The 18,919-nt window shown below is 41.7% G+C and overlaps 56 pseudogenes; all 56 read right to left on the bottom strand.

Moving 5' to 3' along the window:
• Positions 1-91: 91 nt before the first annotated feature.
• On the bottom strand, positions 92-210 carry LOC134594886 (5S ribosomal RNA; annotated as a pseudogene).
• A 225-nt stretch (positions 211-435) lies between these two features.
• Positions 436-554, bottom strand: LOC134597184 (5S ribosomal RNA; annotated as a pseudogene).
• A 225-nt stretch (positions 555-779) lies between these two features.
• LOC134587779 (5S ribosomal RNA) lies at positions 780-898 on the bottom strand (annotated as a pseudogene).
• Positions 899-1,032: 134 nt separating this feature from the next.
• On the bottom strand, positions 1,033-1,151 carry LOC134594703 (5S ribosomal RNA; annotated as a pseudogene).
• A 134-nt stretch (positions 1,152-1,285) lies between these two features.
• LOC134595003 (5S ribosomal RNA) lies at positions 1,286-1,404 on the bottom strand (annotated as a pseudogene).
• A 134-nt stretch (positions 1,405-1,538) lies between these two features.
• LOC134596859 (5S ribosomal RNA) lies at positions 1,539-1,657 on the bottom strand (annotated as a pseudogene).
• A 559-nt stretch (positions 1,658-2,216) lies between these two features.
• Positions 2,217-2,335, bottom strand: LOC134596193 (5S ribosomal RNA; annotated as a pseudogene).
• Positions 2,336-2,560: 225 nt separating this feature from the next.
• LOC134597115 (5S ribosomal RNA) lies at positions 2,561-2,679 on the bottom strand (annotated as a pseudogene).
• A 134-nt stretch (positions 2,680-2,813) lies between these two features.
• Positions 2,814-2,932, bottom strand: LOC134598309 (5S ribosomal RNA; annotated as a pseudogene).
• Positions 2,933-3,066: 134 nt separating this feature from the next.
• Positions 3,067-3,185, bottom strand: LOC134596752 (5S ribosomal RNA; annotated as a pseudogene).
• Positions 3,186-3,319: 134 nt separating this feature from the next.
• On the bottom strand, positions 3,320-3,438 carry LOC134594985 (5S ribosomal RNA; annotated as a pseudogene).
• Positions 3,439-3,572: 134 nt separating this feature from the next.
• Positions 3,573-3,691, bottom strand: LOC134594702 (5S ribosomal RNA; annotated as a pseudogene).
• A 134-nt stretch (positions 3,692-3,825) lies between these two features.
• Positions 3,826-3,944, bottom strand: LOC134594473 (5S ribosomal RNA; annotated as a pseudogene).
• A 134-nt stretch (positions 3,945-4,078) lies between these two features.
• LOC134596858 (5S ribosomal RNA) lies at positions 4,079-4,197 on the bottom strand (annotated as a pseudogene).
• A 134-nt stretch (positions 4,198-4,331) lies between these two features.
• Positions 4,332-4,450, bottom strand: LOC134598298 (5S ribosomal RNA; annotated as a pseudogene).
• A 225-nt stretch (positions 4,451-4,675) lies between these two features.
• Positions 4,676-4,794, bottom strand: LOC134597114 (5S ribosomal RNA; annotated as a pseudogene).
• A 134-nt stretch (positions 4,795-4,928) lies between these two features.
• Positions 4,929-5,047, bottom strand: LOC134598286 (5S ribosomal RNA; annotated as a pseudogene).
• A 468-nt stretch (positions 5,048-5,515) lies between these two features.
• LOC134596192 (5S ribosomal RNA) lies at positions 5,516-5,634 on the bottom strand (annotated as a pseudogene).
• A 225-nt stretch (positions 5,635-5,859) lies between these two features.
• Positions 5,860-5,978, bottom strand: LOC134595579 (5S ribosomal RNA; annotated as a pseudogene).
• A 134-nt stretch (positions 5,979-6,112) lies between these two features.
• LOC134597534 (5S ribosomal RNA) lies at positions 6,113-6,231 on the bottom strand (annotated as a pseudogene).
• A 134-nt stretch (positions 6,232-6,365) lies between these two features.
• Positions 6,366-6,484, bottom strand: LOC134594833 (5S ribosomal RNA; annotated as a pseudogene).
• A 134-nt stretch (positions 6,485-6,618) lies between these two features.
• On the bottom strand, positions 6,619-6,737 carry LOC134594381 (5S ribosomal RNA; annotated as a pseudogene).
• Positions 6,738-6,871: 134 nt separating this feature from the next.
• Positions 6,872-6,990, bottom strand: LOC134597665 (5S ribosomal RNA; annotated as a pseudogene).
• A 134-nt stretch (positions 6,991-7,124) lies between these two features.
• Positions 7,125-7,243, bottom strand: LOC134593716 (5S ribosomal RNA; annotated as a pseudogene).
• A 134-nt stretch (positions 7,244-7,377) lies between these two features.
• On the bottom strand, positions 7,378-7,496 carry LOC134593999 (5S ribosomal RNA; annotated as a pseudogene).
• A 225-nt stretch (positions 7,497-7,721) lies between these two features.
• On the bottom strand, positions 7,722-7,840 carry LOC134595329 (5S ribosomal RNA; annotated as a pseudogene).
• Positions 7,841-8,737: 897 nt separating this feature from the next.
• On the bottom strand, positions 8,738-8,856 carry LOC134589145 (5S ribosomal RNA; annotated as a pseudogene).
• A 225-nt stretch (positions 8,857-9,081) lies between these two features.
• LOC134598274 (5S ribosomal RNA) lies at positions 9,082-9,200 on the bottom strand (annotated as a pseudogene).
• A 469-nt stretch (positions 9,201-9,669) lies between these two features.
• LOC134597664 (5S ribosomal RNA) lies at positions 9,670-9,788 on the bottom strand (annotated as a pseudogene).
• A 134-nt stretch (positions 9,789-9,922) lies between these two features.
• Positions 9,923-10,041, bottom strand: LOC134593705 (5S ribosomal RNA; annotated as a pseudogene).
• Positions 10,042-10,175: 134 nt separating this feature from the next.
• On the bottom strand, positions 10,176-10,294 carry LOC134593988 (5S ribosomal RNA; annotated as a pseudogene).
• Positions 10,295-10,519: 225 nt separating this feature from the next.
• LOC134595327 (5S ribosomal RNA) lies at positions 10,520-10,638 on the bottom strand (annotated as a pseudogene).
• Positions 10,639-10,863: 225 nt separating this feature from the next.
• Positions 10,864-10,982, bottom strand: LOC134598263 (5S ribosomal RNA; annotated as a pseudogene).
• Positions 10,983-11,542: 560 nt separating this feature from the next.
• On the bottom strand, positions 11,543-11,661 carry LOC134589163 (5S ribosomal RNA; annotated as a pseudogene).
• Positions 11,662-11,886: 225 nt separating this feature from the next.
• LOC134598261 (5S ribosomal RNA) lies at positions 11,887-12,005 on the bottom strand (annotated as a pseudogene).
• Positions 12,006-12,808: 803 nt separating this feature from the next.
• Positions 12,809-12,927, bottom strand: LOC134596751 (5S ribosomal RNA; annotated as a pseudogene).
• Positions 12,928-13,152: 225 nt separating this feature from the next.
• Positions 13,153-13,271, bottom strand: LOC134594149 (5S ribosomal RNA; annotated as a pseudogene).
• Positions 13,272-13,405: 134 nt separating this feature from the next.
• On the bottom strand, positions 13,406-13,524 carry LOC134598016 (5S ribosomal RNA; annotated as a pseudogene).
• A 134-nt stretch (positions 13,525-13,658) lies between these two features.
• Positions 13,659-13,777, bottom strand: LOC134594972 (5S ribosomal RNA; annotated as a pseudogene).
• A 134-nt stretch (positions 13,778-13,911) lies between these two features.
• LOC134595946 (5S ribosomal RNA) lies at positions 13,912-14,030 on the bottom strand (annotated as a pseudogene).
• A 134-nt stretch (positions 14,031-14,164) lies between these two features.
• LOC134597246 (5S ribosomal RNA) lies at positions 14,165-14,283 on the bottom strand (annotated as a pseudogene).
• Positions 14,284-14,508: 225 nt separating this feature from the next.
• Positions 14,509-14,627, bottom strand: LOC134594791 (5S ribosomal RNA; annotated as a pseudogene).
• A 134-nt stretch (positions 14,628-14,761) lies between these two features.
• On the bottom strand, positions 14,762-14,880 carry LOC134594286 (5S ribosomal RNA; annotated as a pseudogene).
• A 134-nt stretch (positions 14,881-15,014) lies between these two features.
• Positions 15,015-15,133, bottom strand: LOC134597254 (5S ribosomal RNA; annotated as a pseudogene).
• A 134-nt stretch (positions 15,134-15,267) lies between these two features.
• Positions 15,268-15,386, bottom strand: LOC134589330 (5S ribosomal RNA; annotated as a pseudogene).
• Positions 15,387-15,854: 468 nt separating this feature from the next.
• On the bottom strand, positions 15,855-15,973 carry LOC134598250 (5S ribosomal RNA; annotated as a pseudogene).
• Positions 15,974-16,107: 134 nt separating this feature from the next.
• Positions 16,108-16,226, bottom strand: LOC134587750 (5S ribosomal RNA; annotated as a pseudogene).
• A 134-nt stretch (positions 16,227-16,360) lies between these two features.
• Positions 16,361-16,479, bottom strand: LOC134596722 (5S ribosomal RNA; annotated as a pseudogene).
• A 134-nt stretch (positions 16,480-16,613) lies between these two features.
• On the bottom strand, positions 16,614-16,732 carry LOC134593693 (5S ribosomal RNA; annotated as a pseudogene).
• A 133-nt stretch (positions 16,733-16,865) lies between these two features.
• LOC134598238 (5S ribosomal RNA) lies at positions 16,866-16,984 on the bottom strand (annotated as a pseudogene).
• A 225-nt stretch (positions 16,985-17,209) lies between these two features.
• On the bottom strand, positions 17,210-17,328 carry LOC134595039 (5S ribosomal RNA; annotated as a pseudogene).
• A 226-nt stretch (positions 17,329-17,554) lies between these two features.
• Positions 17,555-17,673, bottom strand: LOC134597450 (5S ribosomal RNA; annotated as a pseudogene).
• Positions 17,674-17,898: 225 nt separating this feature from the next.
• Positions 17,899-18,017, bottom strand: LOC134595574 (5S ribosomal RNA; annotated as a pseudogene).
• Positions 18,018-18,242: 225 nt separating this feature from the next.
• On the bottom strand, positions 18,243-18,361 carry LOC134595467 (5S ribosomal RNA; annotated as a pseudogene).
• Positions 18,362-18,495: 134 nt separating this feature from the next.
• LOC134588744 (5S ribosomal RNA) lies at positions 18,496-18,614 on the bottom strand (annotated as a pseudogene).
• Positions 18,615-18,748: 134 nt separating this feature from the next.
• Positions 18,749-18,867, bottom strand: LOC134588793 (5S ribosomal RNA; annotated as a pseudogene).
• Between the last annotated feature and the right edge of the window lie 52 nt (positions 18,868-18,919).

Raw genomic sequence — 18,919 nt, 5'->3', positions numbered from 1 at the left:
AGCTTACGGCACCTGAGGTTCCTAGTTGGTCTCCCATAGGGAAAAAAGTGGTCTGATTATGATATCATAATGCAAAAAAGAAATAAACAATAGCTTACGGCACCTGAGGTTCCTAGTTGGTCTCCCATACAAGTACTAACCAGGCCCGAGTCTGGATGGCTTCCGAGATCTGACGAGATCAGGCATTTTCAGACTGGTATGGCCATAAGTGAAATTAAGAGAATGCGATCTCGCTAATGTTGGTAGAATATCAAACTCTGGTTGTGACAAAAGACAAGACGCTTCTGGATAGGGAAAAAAGTGGTCTGATTATGACATCATAATGCAAAAAAGAAAAAAACAAAAGCTTACGGCACCTGAGGTTCCTAGTTGGTCTCCCATAGGGAAAAAAGAAGTCTGATTATGACATCATAATGCAAAAAAGAAATAAACAAAAGCTTACGGCACCTGAGGTTCCTAGTTGGTCTCCCATACAAGTACTAACCAGGCCCAAGTCTGGATGGCTTCCGAGATCTGACGAGATCCAGCATTTTCAGACTGGTATAGCCGTAAGTGAAATTAAGATAATGCGATCTCGCTAATGTTGGTAGAATATCAAACTCTGGTTGCGACAAAAGACAAGACGCTTCTGGATTGGGAAAAAAGTGGTCTGATTATGACATCATAATGCAAAAAAGAAATAAACAAAAGCTTACGGCACCTGAGGTTCCTAGTTGGTCTCCCATAGGGAAAAAAGTGGTCTGATTATGACATCATAATGCAAAAAAGAAATAAACAAAAGCTTACGGCATCTAAGGTTCCTAGTTGGTCTCCCACACAAGTACTAACCAGGCCCGAGTCTGGATGGCTTCCGAGATCTGACGAGATCAGGCATTTTCAGACTGGTATGGCCGTAAGTGAAATTACAAGAATGCAATCTCGCTAATGTTGGTAGAATATCAAACTCTGGTTGCGACAAAAGACAAGACGCTTCTGGATAGGGAAAAAAGTGGTCTGATTAGGACATCATAATGCAAAAAAGAAATAAACAAAAGCTTACGGCACCTGAGGTTCCTAGTTGGTCTCCCATACAAGTACTAACCAGGCCCAAGTCTGGATGGCTTCCGAAATCTGACGAGATCAGGCATTTTCAGACTGGTATGGCCATAAGCGAAATTAAGAGAATGCGATCTCGTTAATGTTGGTAGAATATCAAACTCTGGTTGCGACAAAAGACAAGATGCTTCTGGATAGGGAAAAAAGTGGTCTGATTATGACATCATAATGCAAAAAAGAAATAAACAAAAGCTTACGACACCTGAGGTTCCTAGTTGGTCTCCCATAAAAGTACTAACCAGGCCCGAGTCTGGATGGCTTCCGAGATCTGATGAGATCAGGCATTTTCAGACTGGTATGGCCGTAAGTGAAATTAAAAGAATGGGATCTCGCTAATGTTGGTAGAATATCAAACTCTGGTTGCGACAAAAGACAAGACACTTCTGGATAGGGAAAAAAGTGGTCTGATTATGACATCATAATGCAAAAAAGAAATAAACAAAAGCTTACGGCACCTGAGGTTCCTAGTTGGTCTCCCATACAAATACTAACCAGGCCCGAGTCTGGATGGCTTCCGAGATCTGACGAGATCAGGCATTTTCAGACTGGTATGGCCGTAAATGAAATTAAGAGAATGCGATCTCGCTAATGTTGGTAGAATATCAAACTCTGGTTGCGACAAAAGACAAGACGCTTCTGGATAGGGAAAAAAGTGGTCTGATTATGACATCATAATGCAAAAAAGAAATAAACAAAAGCTTACGGCACCTGAGGTTCCTAGTTGGTCTCCCATAGGGAAAAAAGAAGTCTGATTATGACATCATAATGCAAAAAAGAAATAAACAAAAGCTTACGGCACCTGAGGTTCCTAGTTGGTCTCCCATACAAGTACTAACCATGCCCGAGTCTGGATGGCTTCCGAGATCTGGCATTTTCAGACTGGTATGGCCGTAAGGGAAATTAAGATAATGCGATCTCGCTAATGTTGGTAGAATATCAAACTCTGGTTGCGACAAAAGACAAGACGCTTCTGGATAGGGAAAAAAGTGGTCTGATTATGACATCATAATGCAAAAAAGAAATAAACAAAAGCTTACGGCACCTGAGGTTCCTAGTTGGTCTCCCATAGGGAAAAAAGTGGTCTGATTATGACATCATAATGCAAAAAAGAAATAAACAAAAGCTTACGGCACCTGAGGTTCCTAGTTGGTCTCCCATACAAGTACTAACTAGGCCCGAGTCTGGATGGCTTCCGAGATCTGACGAGATCAGGCATTTTCAGACTGGTATGGCCGTAAGTGAAATTAAGGGAATGCGATCTCGCTAATGTTGGTAGAATATCAAACTCTGGTTGCGACAAAAGACAAGACGCTTCTGGATAGGGAAAAAAGTGGTCTGATTATGACATCATAATGCAAAAAAGAAATAAACAAAAGCTTACGGCACCTGAGGTTCCTAGTTGGTCTCCCATAGGGAAAAAAGTGGTCTGATTATGACATCATAATGCAAAAAAGAAATAAACAAAAGCTTACGGCACCTGAGGTTCCTAGTTGGTCTCCCATACAAGTACTAACTAGGCCCGAGTCTGGATGGCTTCCGAGATCTGACGAGATCAGGCATTTTCAGACTGGTATGGCCGTAAATGAAATTAAGAGAATGCGATCTCGCTAATGTTGGTAGAATATCAAACTCTGGTTGCGACAAAAGACAAGACGCTTCTGGATAGGGAAAAAAGTGGTCTGATTATGACATCATAATGCAAAAAAGAAATAAACAAAAGCTTACGGCACCTGAGGTTCCTAGTTGGTCTCCCATACAAGTACTAACCAGGCCCAAGTCTGGATGGCTTCCGAGATCTGACGAGATCAGGCATTTTCAGACTGGTATGGCCGTAAGTGAAATTAAGAGAATGCGATCTCGCTAATGTTGGTAGAATATCAAACTCTGGTTGCGACAAAAGACAAGACGCTTCTGGATAGGGAAAAAAGTGGTCTGATTATGACATCATAATGCAAAAAAGAAATAAACAAAAGCTTACGGCACCTGAGGTTCCTAGTTGGTCTCCCATACAAGTACTAACCAGGCCCGAGTCTGGATGGCTTCCAAGATCTGACGAGATCAGGCATTTTCAGACTGGTATGGCCGTAAGGGAAATTAAGAGAATGCGATCTCGCTAATGTTGGTAGAATATCAAACTCTGGTTGCGACAAAAGACAAGACGCTTCTGGATAGGGAAAAAAGTGGTCTGATTATGACATCATAATGCAAAAAAGAAATAAACAAAAGCTTACGGCACCTGAGGTTCCTAGTTGGTCTCCCATACAAGTACTAACCAGGCCCGTGTCTGGATGGCTTCCGAGATCTGACGAGATCAGGCATTTTCAGACTGGTATGGCCGTAAGTGAAATTAAGAGAATGCGATCTCACTAATGTTGGTAGAATATCAAACTCTGGTTGCGACAAAAGACAAGACGCTTCTGGATAGGGAAAAAAGTGGTCTGATTATGACATCATAATGCAAAAAAGAAATAAACAAAAGCTTACGGCACCTGAGGTTCCTAGTTGGTCTCCCATACAAGTACTAACCAGGCCCAAGTCTGGATGGCTTCCGAAATCTGACGAGATCAGGCATTTTCAGACTGGTATGGCCATAAGCGAAATTAAGAGAATGCGATCTCGTTAATGTTGGTAGAATATCAAACTCTGGTTGCGACAAAAGACAAGATGCTTCTGGATAGGGAAAAAAGTGGTCTGATTATGACATCATAATGCAAAAAAGAAATAAACAAAAGCTTACGACACCTGAGGTTCCTAGTTGGTCTCCCATACAAGTACTAACCAGGCCCGAGTCTGGATGGCTTCCGAGATCTGATGAGATCAGGCATTTTCAGACTGGTATGGCCGTAAGTGAAATTAAGAGAATGGGATCTCGCTAATGTTGGTAGAATATCAAACTCTGGTTGCGACAAAAGACAAGACACTTCTGGATAGGGAAAAAAGTGGTCTGATTATGACATCATAATGCAAAAAAGAAATAAACAAAAGCTTACGGCACCTGAGGTTCCTAGTTGGTCTCCCATACAAATACTAACCAGGCCCGAGTCTGGATGGCTTCCGAGATCTGACGAGATCAGGCATTTTCAGACTGGTATGGCCGTAAATTAAATTAAGAGAATGCGATCTCGCTAATGTTGGTAGAATATCAAACTCTGGTTGCGACAAAAGACAAGACGCTTCTGGATAGGGAAAAAAGTGGTCTGATTATGACATCATAATGCAAAAAAGAAATAAACAAAAGCTTACGGCACCTGAGGTTCCTAGTTGGTCTCCCATACAAGTACTAACCAGGCCCAAGTCTGGATGGCTTCCGAGATCTGACGAGATCAGGCATTTTCAGACTGGTATGGCCGTAAGTGAAATTAAGAGAATGCGATCTCGCTAATGTTGGTAGAATATCAAACTCTGGTTGCGACAAAAGACAAGACGCTTCTGGATAGGGAAAAAAGTGGTCTGATTATGACATCATAATGCAAAAAAGAAATAAACAAAAGCTTACGGCACCTGAGGTTCCTAGTTGGTCTCCCATAGGGAAAAAAGTGGTCTGATTATGACATCATAATGCAAAAAAGAAATAAACAAAAGCTTACGGCACCTGAGGTTCCTAGTTGGTCTCCCATACAAGTACTAACTAGGCCCGAGTCTGGATGGCTTCCGAGATCTGACGAGATCAGGCATTTTCAGACTGGTATGGCCGTAAATGAAATTAAGAGAATGCGATCTCGCTAATGTTGGTAGAATATCAAACTCTGGTTGCGACAAAAGACAAGACGCTCCTGGATAGGGAAAAAAGTGGTCTGATTATGACATCATAATGCAAAAAAGAAATAAACAAAAGCTTACGGCACCTGAGGTTCCTAGTTGGTCTCCCATACAAGTACTAACCAGGCCCAAGTCTGGATGGCTTCCGAGATCTGACGAGATCAGGCATTTTCAGACTGGTATGGCCGTAAGTGAAATTAAGAGAATGCGATCTCGCTAATGTTGGTAGAATATCAAACTCTGGTTGCGACAAAAGACAAGACGCTTCTGGATAGGGAAAAAAGTGGTCTGATTATGACATCATAATGCAAAAAAGAAATAAACAAAAGCTTACGGCACCTGAGGTTCCTAGTTGGTCTCCCATAGGGAAAAAAGAAGTCTGATTATGACATCATAATGCAAAAAAGAAATAAACAAAAGCTTACGGCACCTGAGGTTCCTAGTTGGTCTCCCATACAAGTACTAACCATGCCCGAGTCTGGATGGCTTCCGAGATCTGGCATTTTCAGACTGGTATGGCCGTAAGGGAAATTAAGATAATGCGATCTCGCTAATGTTGGTAGAATATCAAACTCTGGTTTCGACAAAAGACAAGACGCTTCTGGATAGGGAAAAAAGTGGTCTGATTATGACATCATAATGCAAAAAAGAAATAAACAAAAGCTTACGGCACCTGAGGTTCCTAGTTGGTCTCCCATACAAGTACTAACTAGGCCCGAGTCTGGATGGCTTCCGAGATCTGACGAGATCAGGCATTTTCAGACTGGTATGGCCGTAAGTGAAATTAAGAGAATGCGATCTCGCTAATGTTGGTAGAATATCAAACTCTGGTTGCGACAAAAGACAAGACGCTTCTGGATAGGGAAAAAAGTGGTCTGATTATGACATCATAATGCAAAAAAGAAATAAACAAAAGCTTACGGCACCTGAGGTTCCTAGTTGGTCTCCCATAGGGAAAAAAGTGGTCTGATTATGACATCATAATGCAAAAAAGAAATAAACAAAAGCTTACGGCACCTAAGGTTCCTAGTTGGTCTCCCATACAAGTACTAACCAGGCCCGAGTCTGGATGGCTTCCGAGATCTGACGAGATCAGGCATTTTCAGACTGGTATGGCCGTAAGTGAAATTAAGAGAATGCGATCTCGCTAATGTTGGTAGAATATCAAACTCTGGTTGCGACAAAAGACAAGACGCTTCTGGATAGGGAAAAAAGTGGTCTGATTATGACATCATAATGCAAAAAAGAAATAAACAAAAGCTTACGGCACCTGAGGTTCCTAGTTGGTCTCCCATACAAGTACTAACCAGACCCGAGTCTGGATGGTTTCCGAGATCTGACGAGATCAGGCATTTTCAGACTGGTATGGCCGAAAGTGAAATTAAGAGAATGCAATCTCGCTAATGTTGGTAGATTATCAAACTCTGGTTGCGACAAAAGACAAGACGCTTCTGGATAGGGAAAAAAGTGGTCTGATTATGACATCATAATGCAAAAAAGAAATAAACAAAAGCTTACGGCACCTGAGGTTCCCAGTTGGTCTCCCATACAAGTACTAACCAGGCCCAAGTCTGGATGGCTTCCGAGATCTGATGAGATCAGGCATTTTCAGACCAGTATGGCCGTAAGTGAAATCAAGAGAATGCGATCTCGCTAATGTTGGTAGATTATCAAACTCTGGTTGCGACAAAAGACAAGACGCTTCTGGATAGGGAAAAAAGTGGTCTGATTATGACATCATAATGCAAAAAAGAAATAAACAAAATCTTACGGCACCTGAAGTTCCTATTTGGTCTCCCATACAAGTACTAACCAGGCCCGAGTCTGGATGGCTTCCGAGATCTGACGAGATCAGGCATTTTCAGACTGGTATGGCCGTAAGTGAAGTTTAGAGAATGCGATCTCGCTAATGTTGGTAGAATATCAAACTCTGGTTGCGACAAAAGACAAGACGCTTCTGGATAGGGAAAAAAGTGGTCTGATTATGACATCATAATGCAAAAAAGAAATAAACAAAATCTTACGGCACCTGAGGGTCCTAGTTGGTCTCCCATACAAGTACTAACCAGGCCCGAGTCTGGATGGCTTCCGAGATCTGACGAGATCAGGCATTTTCAGACTGGTATGGCCGTAAGGGAAATTAAGAGAATGCAATCTCGCTAATGTTGGTAGAATATCAAACTCTGGTTGCGACAAAAGACAAGACGCTTCTGGATAGGGAAAAAAGTGGTCTGATTATGACATCATAATGCAAAAAAGAAATAAACAAAAGCTTACGGCACCTGAGGTTCCTAGTTGGTCTCCCATACAAGTACTAACCAGGCCCGAGTCTGGATGGCTTCCGAGATCTGACGAGATCAGGCATTTTCAGACTGGTATGGCCGTAAGTGAAATTAAGAGAATGAGATCTCGCTAATGTTGGTAGATTATCAAACTCTGGTTGCGACAAAATACAAGACGCTTCTGGATAGGGAAAAAAGTGGTCTGATTATGACATCATGATGCAAAAAAGAAATAAACAAAATCTTACGGCACCTGAGGTTCCTAGTTGGTCTCCCATACAAGTACTAACCAGGCCCGAGTCTGGATGGCTTCCGAGATCTGACGAGATCAGGCATTTTCAGACTGGTATGGCCGTAAGAGAAGTTAAGAGAATGCGATCTCGCTAATGTTGGTAGAATATCAAACTCTGGTTGCGACAAAAGACAAGATGCTTCTGGATAGGGAAAAAAGTGGTCTGATTATGACATCATAATGCAAAAAAGAAATAAACAAAAGCTTACGGCACCTGAGGTTCCTAGTTGGTCTCCCATAGGGAAAAAAGTGGTCTGATTATGACATCATGATGCAAAAAAGAAATAAACAAAAGCTTACGGCACCTGAGGTTCCTAGTTGGTCTCCCATACAAGTACTAACCAGGCCCAAGTCTGGATGGCTTCCAAGATCTGACGAGATCAGGCATTTTCAGACTGGTATGGCCGTAAGTGAAATTAAGAGAATGCGATCTCGCTAATGTTGTTAGAATATCAAACTCTGGTTGCGACAAAAGACAAGACGCTTCTGGATAGGGAAAAAAGTGGTCTGATTATGACATCATAATGCAAAAAAGAAATAAACAAAAGCTTACGGCACCTGAGGTTCCTAGTTGGTCTCCCATAGGGAAATAAGTGGTCTGATTATGACATCATAATGCAAAAAAGAAATAAACAAAAGCTTACGGCACCTGAGGTTCCTAGTTTGTCTCCCATACAAGTACTAACCAGGCCCAAGTCTGGATGGCTTCCGAGATCTGACGAGATCAGGCATTTTAAGACTGGTAAGTGAAATTAAGAGAATGCGATCTCACTAATGTTGGTAGAATATCAAACTCTGGTTGCGACAAAAGACAAGACGCTTCTGGATAGGGAAAAAAGTGGTCTGATTATGACATCATAATGGAAAAAAAGAAATAAACAAAAGCTTACGGCACCTGAGGTTCCTAGTTGGTCTCCCATAGGGAAAAAAGTGGTCTGATTATGACATCATAATGCAAAAAAGAAATAAACAAAAGCTTACGGCACCTGAGGTTCCTAGTTGGTCTCCCATACAAGTACTAACCAGGCCCGAGTCTGGATGGCTTCCGAGATCTGACATTTTCAGACTGGTATGGCCGTAAGTGAAATTAAGAGAATGCGATCTCGCTAATGTTGGTAGAATATCAAACTCTGGTTGCGACAAAAGACAAGACGCTTCTGGATAGGGAAAAAAATGGTCTGATTATGACATCATAATGCAAAAAAAGAAATAAACAAAAGCTTACGGCACCTGAGGTTCCTAGTTGGTCTCCCATAGGGAAAAAAGTGGTCTGATTATGACATCATGATGCAAAAAAGAAATAAATTAAAGCTTACGGCACCTGAGTTTCCTAGTTGGTCTCCCATACAAGTACTAACCAGGCCCAAGTCTGGATGGCTTCCATGATCTGACGAGATCAGGCATTTTAAGACTGGTATGGGCGTAAGTGAAATTAAGAGAATGCGATCTCGCTAATGTTGTTAGAATATCAAACTCTGGTTGCGACAAAAGACAAGAAGCTTCTGGATAGGGAAAAAAGTGGTCTGATTATGACATCATAATGCAAAAAAGAAATAAACAAAAGCTTATGGCACCTGAGGTTCCTAGTTGGTCTCCCATAGGGAAAAAAGTGGTCTGATTATGACATCATAATGCAAAAAAGAAATAAACAAAAGCTTACGGCACCTGAGGTTCCTAGTTGGTCTCCCATACAAGTACTAACCAGGCCCAAGTCTGGATGGCTTCCGAGATCTGACGAGATCAGGCATTTTCAGACTGGTATGGCCGTAAGTGAAATTAAGAGAATGCGATCTCGCTAATGTTGGTAGAATATCAAACTCTGGTTGCGACAAAAGACAAGACGCTTCTGGATAGGGAAAAAAGTGGTCTGATTATGACATCATAATGGAAAAAAAGAAATAAACAAAAGCTTACGGCACCTGAGGTTCCTAGTTGGTCTCCCATAGGGAAAAAAGTGGTCTGATTATGACATCATAATGCAAAAAAGAAATAAACAAAAGCTTACGGCACCTGAGGTTCCTATTTGGTCTCCCATTCAAGTACTAACCAGGCCCGAGTCTGGATGGCTTCCGAGATCTGACATTTTCAGACTGGTATGGCCGTAAGTGAAATTAAGAGAATGCAATCTCGCTACTGTTGGTAGAATATCAAACTCTGGTTGCGACAAAAGACAAGACGCTTCTGGATAGGGAAAAAAGTGGTCTGATTATGACATCATAATGCAAAAAAGAAATAAACAAAATCTTACGGCACCTGAGGGTCCTAGTTGGTCTCCCATACAAGTACTAACCAGGCCCGAGTCTGGATGGCTTCCGAGATCTGACGAGATCAGGCATTTTCAGACTGGTATGGCCGTAAGGGAAATTAAGAGAATGCAATCTCGCTAATGTTGGTAGAATATCAAACTCTGGTTGCGACAAAAGACAAGACGCTTCTGGATAGGGAAAAAAGTGGTCTGATTATGACATCATAATGCAAAAAAGAAATAAACAAAAGCTTACGGCACCTGAGGTTCCTAGTTGGTCTCCCATACAAGTACTAACCAGGCCCGAGTCTGGATGGCTTCCGAGATCTGACGAGATCAGGCATTTTCAGACTGGTATGGCCGTAAGTGAAATTAAGAGAATGAGATCTCGCTAATGTTGGTAGATTATCAAACTCTGGTTGCGACAAAATACAAGACGCTTCTGGATAGGGAAAAAAGTGGTCTGATTATGACATCATGATGCAAAAAAGAAATAAACAAAATCTTACGGCACCTGAGGTTCCTAGTTGGTCTCCCATACAAGTACTAACCAGGCCCGAGTCTGGATGGCTTCCGAGATCTGACGAGATCAGGCATTTTCAGACTGGTATGGCCGTAAGAGAAGTTAAGAGAATGCGATCTCGCTAATGTTGGTAGAATATCAAACTCTGGTTGCGACAAAAGACAAGATGCTTCTGGATAGGGAAAAAAGTGGTCTGATTATGACATCATAATGCAAAAAAGAAATAAACAAAAGCTTACGGCACCTGAGGTTCCTAGTTGGTCTCCCATAGGGAAAAAAGTGGTCTGATTATGACATCATGATGCAAAAAAGAAATAAACAAAAGCTTACGGCACCTGAGGTTCCTAGTTGGTCTCCCATACAAGTACTAACCAGGCCCAAGTCTGGATGGCTTCCAAGATCTGACGAGATCAGGCATTTTCAGACTGGTATGGCCGTAAGTGAAATTAAGAGAATGCGATCTCGCTAATGTTGTTAGAATATCAAACTCTGGTTGCGACAAAAGACAAGACGCTTCTGGATAGGGAAAAAAGTGGTCTGATTATGACATCATAATGCAAAAAAGAAATAAACAAAAGCTTACGGCACCTGAGGTTCCTAGTTGGTCTCCCATAGGGAAATAAGTGGTCTGATTATGACATCATAATGCAAAAAAGAAATAAACAAAAGCTTACGGCACCTGAGGTTCCTAGTTTGTCTCCCATACAAGTACTAACCAGGCCCAAGTCTGGATGGCTTCCGAGATCTGACGAGATCAGGCATTTTAAGACTGGTATGGCCGTAAGTGAAATTAAGAGAATGCGATCTCACTAATGTTGGTAGAATATCAAACTCTGGTTGCGACAAAAGACAAGACGCTTCTGGATAGGGAAAAAAGTGGTCTGATTATGACATCATAATGGAAAAAAAGAAATAAACAAAAGCTTACGGCACCTGAGGTTCCTAGTTGGTCTCCCATAGGGAAAAAAGTGGTCTGATTATGACATCATAATGCAAAAAAGAAATAAACAAAAGCTTACGGCACCTGAGGTTCCTAGTTGGTCTCCCATACAAGTACTAACCAGGCCCGAGTCTGGATGGCTTCCGAGATCTGACATTTTCAGACTGGTATGGCCGTAAGTGAAATTAAGAGAATGCGATCTCGCTAATGTTGGTAGAATATCAAACTCTGGTTGCGACAAAAGACAAGACGCTTCTGGATAGGGAAAAAAATGGTCTGATTATGACATCATAATGCAAAAAAGAAATAAACAAAAGCTTACGGCACCTGAGGTTCCTAGTTGGTCTCCCATAGGGAAAAAAGTGGTCTGATTATGACATCATGATGCAAAAAAGAAATAAATTAAAGCTTACGGCACCTGAGGTTCCTAGTTGGTCTCCCATACAAGTACTAACCAGGCCCAAGTCTGGATGGCTTCCATGATCTGACGAGATCAGGCATTTTAAGACTGGTATGGGCGTAAGTGAAATTAAGAGAATGCGATCTCGCTAATGTTGTTAGAATATCAAACTCTGGTTGCGACAAAAGACAAGAAGCTTCTGGATAGGGAAAAAAGTGGTCTGATTATGACATCATAATGCAAAAAAGAAATAAACAAAAGCTTATGGCACCTGAGGTTCCTAGTTGGTCTCCCATAGGGAAAAAAGTGGTCTGATTATGACATCATAATGCAAAAAAGAAATAAACAAAAGCTTACGGCACCTGAGGTTCCTAGTTGGTCTCCCATACAAGTACTAACCAGGCCCAAGTCTGGATGGCTTCCGAGATCTGACGAGATCAGGCATTTTCAGACTGGTATGGCCGTAAGTGAAGTTAAGAGAATGCGATCTCGCTAATGTTGGTAGAATATCAAACTCTGGTTGCGACAAAAGACAAGACGCTTCTGGATAGGGAAAAAAGTGGTCTGATTATGACATCATAATGGAAAAAAAGAAATAAACAAAAGCTTACGGCACCTGAGGTTCCTAGTTGGTCTCCCATAGGGAAAAAAGTGGTCTGATTATGACATCATAATGCAAAAAAGAAATAAACAAAAGCTTACGGCACCTGAGGTTCCTATTTGGTCTCCCATTCAAGTACTAACCAGGCCCGAGTCTGGATGGCTTCCGAGATCTGACATTTTCAGACTGGTATGGCCGTAAGTGAAATTAAGAGAATGCAATCTCGCTACTGTTGGTAGAATATCAAACTCTGGTTGCGACAAAAGACAAGACGCTTCTGGATAGGGAAAAAAGTGGTCTGATTATGACATCATAATGCAAAAAAGAAATAAACAAAAGCTTACGGCACCTGAGGTTCCTAGTTGGTCTCCCTTAGGGAAAAAAGTTGTCTGATTATGACATCATAATGCAAAAAATAAATAAACAAAAGCTTACGGCACCTGAGGTTCCTAGTTGGTCTCCCATACAAGTACTAACCAGGCCCGAGTCTGGATGGCTTCCGAGATCTGGCATTTTCAGACTGGTATGGCCGTAAGTGAAATTAAGAGAATGCGATCTCGCTAATGTTGGTAGAATATCAAACTCTGGTTGCGACAAAAGACAAGACGCTTCTGGATAGGGAAAAAAGTGGTCTGATTATGACATCATAATGCAAAAAAGAAATAAACAAAAGCTTACGGCACCTGAGGTTCCTAGTTGGTCTCCCATACAAGTACTAACCAGGCCCGAGTCTGGATGGCTTCCAAGATCTGACGAGATCAGGCATTTTCAGACTGGTATGGCCGTAAGGGAAATTAAGAGAATGCGATCTCGCTAATGTTGGTAGAATATCAAACTCTGGTTGCGACAAAAGACAAGACGCTTCTGGATAGGGAAAAAAGTGGTCTGATTATGACATCATAATGCAAAAAAGAAATAAACAAAAGCTTACGGAACCTGAGGTTCTTAGTTGGTCTCCCATAGGGAAAAAAGTGGTCTGATTATGACATCATAATGCAAAAAAGAAATAAACAAAAGCTTACGGCACCTGAGGTTCCTAGTTGGTCTCCCATACAAGTACTAACCAGGCCCAAGTCTGGATGGCTTCCGAGATCTGATGAGATCAGGCATTTTCAGACTGGTATTGCCGTAAGTGAAATTAAGAGAATGCGATCTCGCTAATGTTGGTAGAATATCAAACTCTGGTTGCGACAAAAGACAAGACGCTTCTGGATAGGGAAAAATGTGGTCTGATTATGACATCATAATGCAAAAAAGAAATAAACAAAAGCTTACTGCACCTGAGGTTCCTAGTTGGTCTCCCATACAAGTACTAACCAGGTCCGAGTCTGGATGGCTTCCGAGATCTGATGAGATCAGGCATTTTCAGACTGGTATGGCCGTAAGGGAAATTAAGAGAATGCGATCTCGCTAATGTTGGTAGAATATCAAACTCTGGTTGCGACAAAAGACAAGACGCTTCTGGATAGGGAAAAAAGTGGTCTGATTATGACATCATAATACAAAAAAGAAATAAACAAAAGCTTACGGCACCTGAGGTTCCTAGTTGGTCTCCCATACAAGTACTAACCAGGCCCGTGTCTGGATGGCTTCAGAGATCTGATGAGATCAGGCATTTTCAGACTGGTATGGCCGTAAGTGGAATTAAGAGAATGCGATCTCGCTAATGTTGGTAGAATATCAAACTCTGGTTGCGACAAAAGACAAGACGCTTCTGGATAGTGAAAAAAGTGGTCTGATTATGACATCATAATGCAAAAAAGAAATAAACAAAAGCTTACGGCACCTGAGGTACCTAGTCGGTCTCCCATACAAGTACTAACCAGGCCCGAGTCTGGATGGCTTCCGAGATCTGATGAGATCAGGCATTTTCAGACTGGTATGGCCGTAAGTGAAATTAAGAGAATGCGATCTCGCTAATGTTGGTAGAATATCAAACTCTGGTTGCGACAAAAGACAAGACGCTTCTGGATAGGGAAAAAAATGGTCTGATTATGACATCATAATGCAAAAAAGAAATAAACAAAAGCTTACGGCACCTGAGGTTCCTAGTTGGTCTCCCATACAAGTACTAACCAGGCCTGAGTCTGGATGGCTTCCGAGATCTGATGAGATCAGGCATTTTCAGACTGGTATTGCCGTAAGTGAAATTAAGAGAATGCGATCTCGCTAATGTTGGTAGAATATCAAACTCTGGTTGCGACAAAAGACAAGACGCTTCTGGATAGGGAAAAAAGTGGTCTGATTATGACATCATAATGCAAAAAAGAAATAAACAAAAGCTTACGGCACCTGAGGTTCCTAGTTGGTCTCCCATAGGGAAAAAAGTGGTCTGATTATGACATCATAATGCAAAAAAGAAATAAACAAAAGCTTACGGCACCTGAGGTTCCTAGTTGGTCTCCCATACAAGTACTAACGAGGCCCGAGTCTGGTTGGCTTCCGAGATCTGACGAGATCAGGCATTTTCAGACTGGTATGGCCGTAAGTGAAATTAAGCGAATGCGATCTCGCTAATGTTGGTAGAATATCAAACTCTGGTTGCGACAAAAGACAAGATGCTTCTGGATAGGGAAAAAAGTGGTCTGATTATGACATCATAATGCAAAAAAGAAATAAACAAAAGCTTACGGCACCTGAGGTTCCTAGGTGGTCTCCCATACAAGTACTAACCAGGCCCGTGTCTGGATAGCTTCCGAGATCTGACGAGATCAGGCATTTTCAGACTGGTATGGTCGTAAGTGAAATTAAGAGAATGCGATCTCGCTAATGTTGGTAGAATATCAAACTCTGGTTGCGACAAAAGACAAGACGCTTCTGGATAGGTAAAAAAGTGGTCTGATTATGACATCATAATGCAAAAAAGAAATAAACAAAAGCTTACGGCACCTGAGGTTCCTAGTTGGTCTCCCATACAAGTACTAACCAGGCCAGAGTCTGGATGGCTTCCGAGATCTGACGAGATCAGGCATTTTCAGACTGGTATGGCCGTAAGTGAAATTAATAGAATGCGATCTCACTAATGTTGGTAGAATATCAAACTCTGGTTGCGACAAAAGACAAGACGCTTCTGGATAGGGAAAAAAGTGGTCTGATTATGACATCATAATGCAAAAAAGAAATAAACAAAAGCTTACGGCACCTGAGGTTCCTAGTTGGTCTCCCATACAAGTACTAACCAGGCCCAAGTCTGGATGGCTTCTGAGATCTGATGAGATCAGGCATTTTCAGACTGGTATTGCCATAAGTGAAATTAAGAGAATGCGATCTCGCTAATGTTGGTAGAATATCAAACTCTGGTTGCGACAAAAGACAAGACGCTTCTGGATAGGGAAAAAAGTGGTCTGATTATGACATCATAATGCAAAAAAGAAATAAACAAAAGCTTACGGCACCTGAGGTTCCTAGTTGGTCTCCCATACAAGTACTAACCAGGCCCGAGTCTGGATGGCTTCCGAGATCTGGCATTTTCAGACTGGTATGGCCGTAAGTGAAATAAAGAGAATGCGATCTCGCTAATGTTGGTAGAATATCAAACTCTGGTTGCGACAAAAGACAAGACGCTTCTGGATAGGGAAAAAAGTGGTCTGATTATGACATCATAATGCAAAAAAGAAATAAACAAAAGCTTACGGCACCTGAGGTTCTTAGTTGGTCTCCCATAGGGAAAAAAGTGGTCTGATTATGACATCATAATGCAAAAAAGAAATAAACAAAAGCTTACGGCACCTGAGGTTCCTAGTTGGTCTCCCATACAAGTACTAACCAGGCCCAAGTCTGGATGGCTTCCGAGATCTGACGAGATCAGGCATTTTCAGACTGGTATGGCCGTAAGTGAATCTAAGAGAATGCGATCTCGTTAATGTTGGTAGAATATCAAACTCTGGTTGCGACAAAAGACAAGACGCTTCTGGATAGGGAAAAAAGTGGTCTGATTATGACATCATAATGCAAAAAAGAAATAAACAAAAGCTTACGGCACCTGAGGTGCCTAGTTGGTCTCCCATACAAGTACTAACCAGGTCCGAGTCTGGATGGCTTCCGAGATCTGATGAGATCAGGCATTTTCAGACTGGTATGGCCATAAGGGAAATTAAGAGAATGCGATCTCGCTAATGTTGGTAGAATATCAAACTCTGGTTGCGACAAAAGACAAGACGCTTCTGGATAGGGAAAAAAGTGGTCTGATTATGACATCATAATGCAAAAAAGAAATAAACAAAAGCTTACGGCACCTGAGGTTCCTAGTTGGTCTCCCATACAAGTACTAACCAGGCCCGAGTCTGGATGGCTTCTGAGATCTGACGAGATCAGGCATTTTCAGACTGGTATGGCAGTAAGGGAAATTAAGAGAATGCAATCTCGCTAATGTTGGTAGAATATCAAACTCTGGTTGCGACAGAAGACAAGACGCTTGTGGAAAGGGAAAACAGTGGTCTGATTATGACATCATAATGCAAAAAAGAAATAAACAAAAGCTTACGGCACCTGAGGTTCCTAGTTGGTCTCCCATACAAGTACTAACCAGGCCCGAGTCTGGATGGCTTCCGAGATCTGACGAGATCAGGCATTTTCAGACTGGTATGGCCGTAAGTGAAATTAAGAGAATGCGATCTCGCTAATGTTGGTAGAATATCAAACTCTGGTTGCGAAAAAGACAAGACGCTTCTGGATAGGGAAAAAAGTGGTCTGATTATGACATCATAATGCAAAAAAGAAATAAACAAAAGCTTACGGCACCTGAGGTTCCTAGTTGGTCTCCCATACAAGTACTAACCAGGCCCAAGTCTGGATGGCTTCCGAGATCTGACGAGATCAGGCATTTTCAGACTGGTATGGCCGTAAGTGAAATTAAGAGAATGCGATCTCGCTAATGTTGGTAGAATATCAAACTCTGGTTGCGACAAAAGACAAGACACTTCTGGATAGGGAAAAAAGTGGTCTGATTATGACATCATAATGCAAAAAAGAAATAAACAAAAGCTTACGGCACCTGAGGTTCCTAGTTGTTCTCCCATAGGGAAAAAAGTGGTCTGATTATGACATCATAATGCAAAAAAGAAATAAACAAAAGCTTACGGCACCTGAGGTTCCTAGTTGGTCTCCCATACAAGTACTAACCAGGCCCAAATCTGGATGGCTTCCGAGATCTGACGAGATCAGGCATTTTCAGACTGGTATGGCCGTAAGTGAAATTAAGAGAATGCGATCTCGTTAATGTTGGTAGAATATCAAACTCTGGTTGCGACAAAAGACAAGATGCTTCTGGATAGGGAAAAAAGTGGTCTGATTATGACATCATAATGCAAAAAAGAAATAAACAAAAGCTTACGGCACCTGAGGTTCCTGGTTGGTCTCCCATAGGGAAAAAAAGTGATCTGATTATGACATCATAATGCAAAAAAGAAATAAACAAAAGCTTACGGCACCTGAGTTTCCTAGTTGGTCTCCCATACAAGTACTAACCAGGCCCACGTCTGGATGGCTTCCGATATCTGATGAGATCAGGCATTTTCAGACTGGTATGGCCGTAAATGAAATTAAGAGAATGCGATCTCGCTAATGTTGGTAGAATATCAAACTCTGGTTGCGACAAAAGACAAGACGCTTCTGGATAGGGAAAAAAGTGGTCTGATTATGACATCATAATGCAAAAAAGAAATAAACAAAAGCTTACGGCACCTGAGGTTCCTAGTTGGTCTCCCATAGGGAAAAAAGTGGTCTAATTATGACATCATAATGCAAAAAAGAAATAAACAAAAGCTTACGGCACCTGAGGTTCCTAGTTGGTCTCCCATACAAGTACTAACCAGGCCCAAGTCTGAATGGCTTCCGAGATCTGACGAGATCAGGCATTTTCAGACTGGTATGGCCGTAAGTGAAATTAAGAGAATGCGATCTCGCTAATGTTGGTAGAATATCAAACTCTGGTTGCGACAAAAGACAAGACGCTTCTGGATAGGGAAAAAAGTGGTCTGATTATGACATCATAATGCAAAAAAGAAATAAACAAAAGCTTACGGCACCTGAGGTTCCTAGTTGGTCTCCCATTGTGAAAAAAATGGTCTGATTATGACATCATAATGCAAAAAAGAAATAAACAAAAGCTTACGGCACCTGAGGTTCCTAGTTGGTCTCCCATACAAGTACTAACGAGGCCCGAGTCTGGTTGGCTTCCGAGATCTGACGAGATCAGGCATTTTCAGACTGGTATGGCCGTAAGCGAAATTAAGAGAATGCGATCTCGCTAATGTTGGTAGAATATCAAACTCTGGTTGCGACAAAAGACAAGATGCTTCTGGATAGGGAAACAAGTGGTCTGATTATGACATCATAATGCAAAAAAGAAATAAACAAAAGCTTACGGCACCTGAGGTTCCTAGTTGGTCTCCCATACAAGTACTAACCAGGCCCGTGTCTGGATAGCTTCCGAGATCTGACGAGATCAGGCATTTTCAGACTGGTATGGCCGTAAGTGAAATTAAGAGAATGCGATCTCGCTAATGTTGGTAGAATATCAAACTCTGGTTGCGACAAAAGACAAGACGCTTCTGGATAGGTAAAAAAGTGGTCTGATTATGACATCATAATGCAAAAAAGAAATAAACAAAAGCTTACGGCACCTGAGGTTCCTAGTTGGTCTCCCATACAAGTACTAACCAGGCCAGAGTCTGGATGGCTTCCGAGATCTGACGAGATAAGGCATTTTCAGACTGGTATGGCCGTAAGTGAAATTAATAGAATGCGATCTCACTAATGTTGGTAGAATATCAAACTCTGGT

The sequence above is a fragment of the Pelobates fuscus genome, chromosome 2 (genome assembly GCF_036172605.1).
Source record: "Pelobates fuscus isolate aPelFus1 chromosome 2, aPelFus1.pri, whole genome shotgun sequence".
In the NCBI taxonomy this organism is placed as follows: domain Eukaryota; kingdom Metazoa; phylum Chordata; class Amphibia; order Anura; family Pelobatidae; genus Pelobates; species Pelobates fuscus.
The sequence above is the reverse complement of the archived record's forward strand: the minus strand, read 5'-3'. Positions and strand labels throughout refer to the sequence as shown.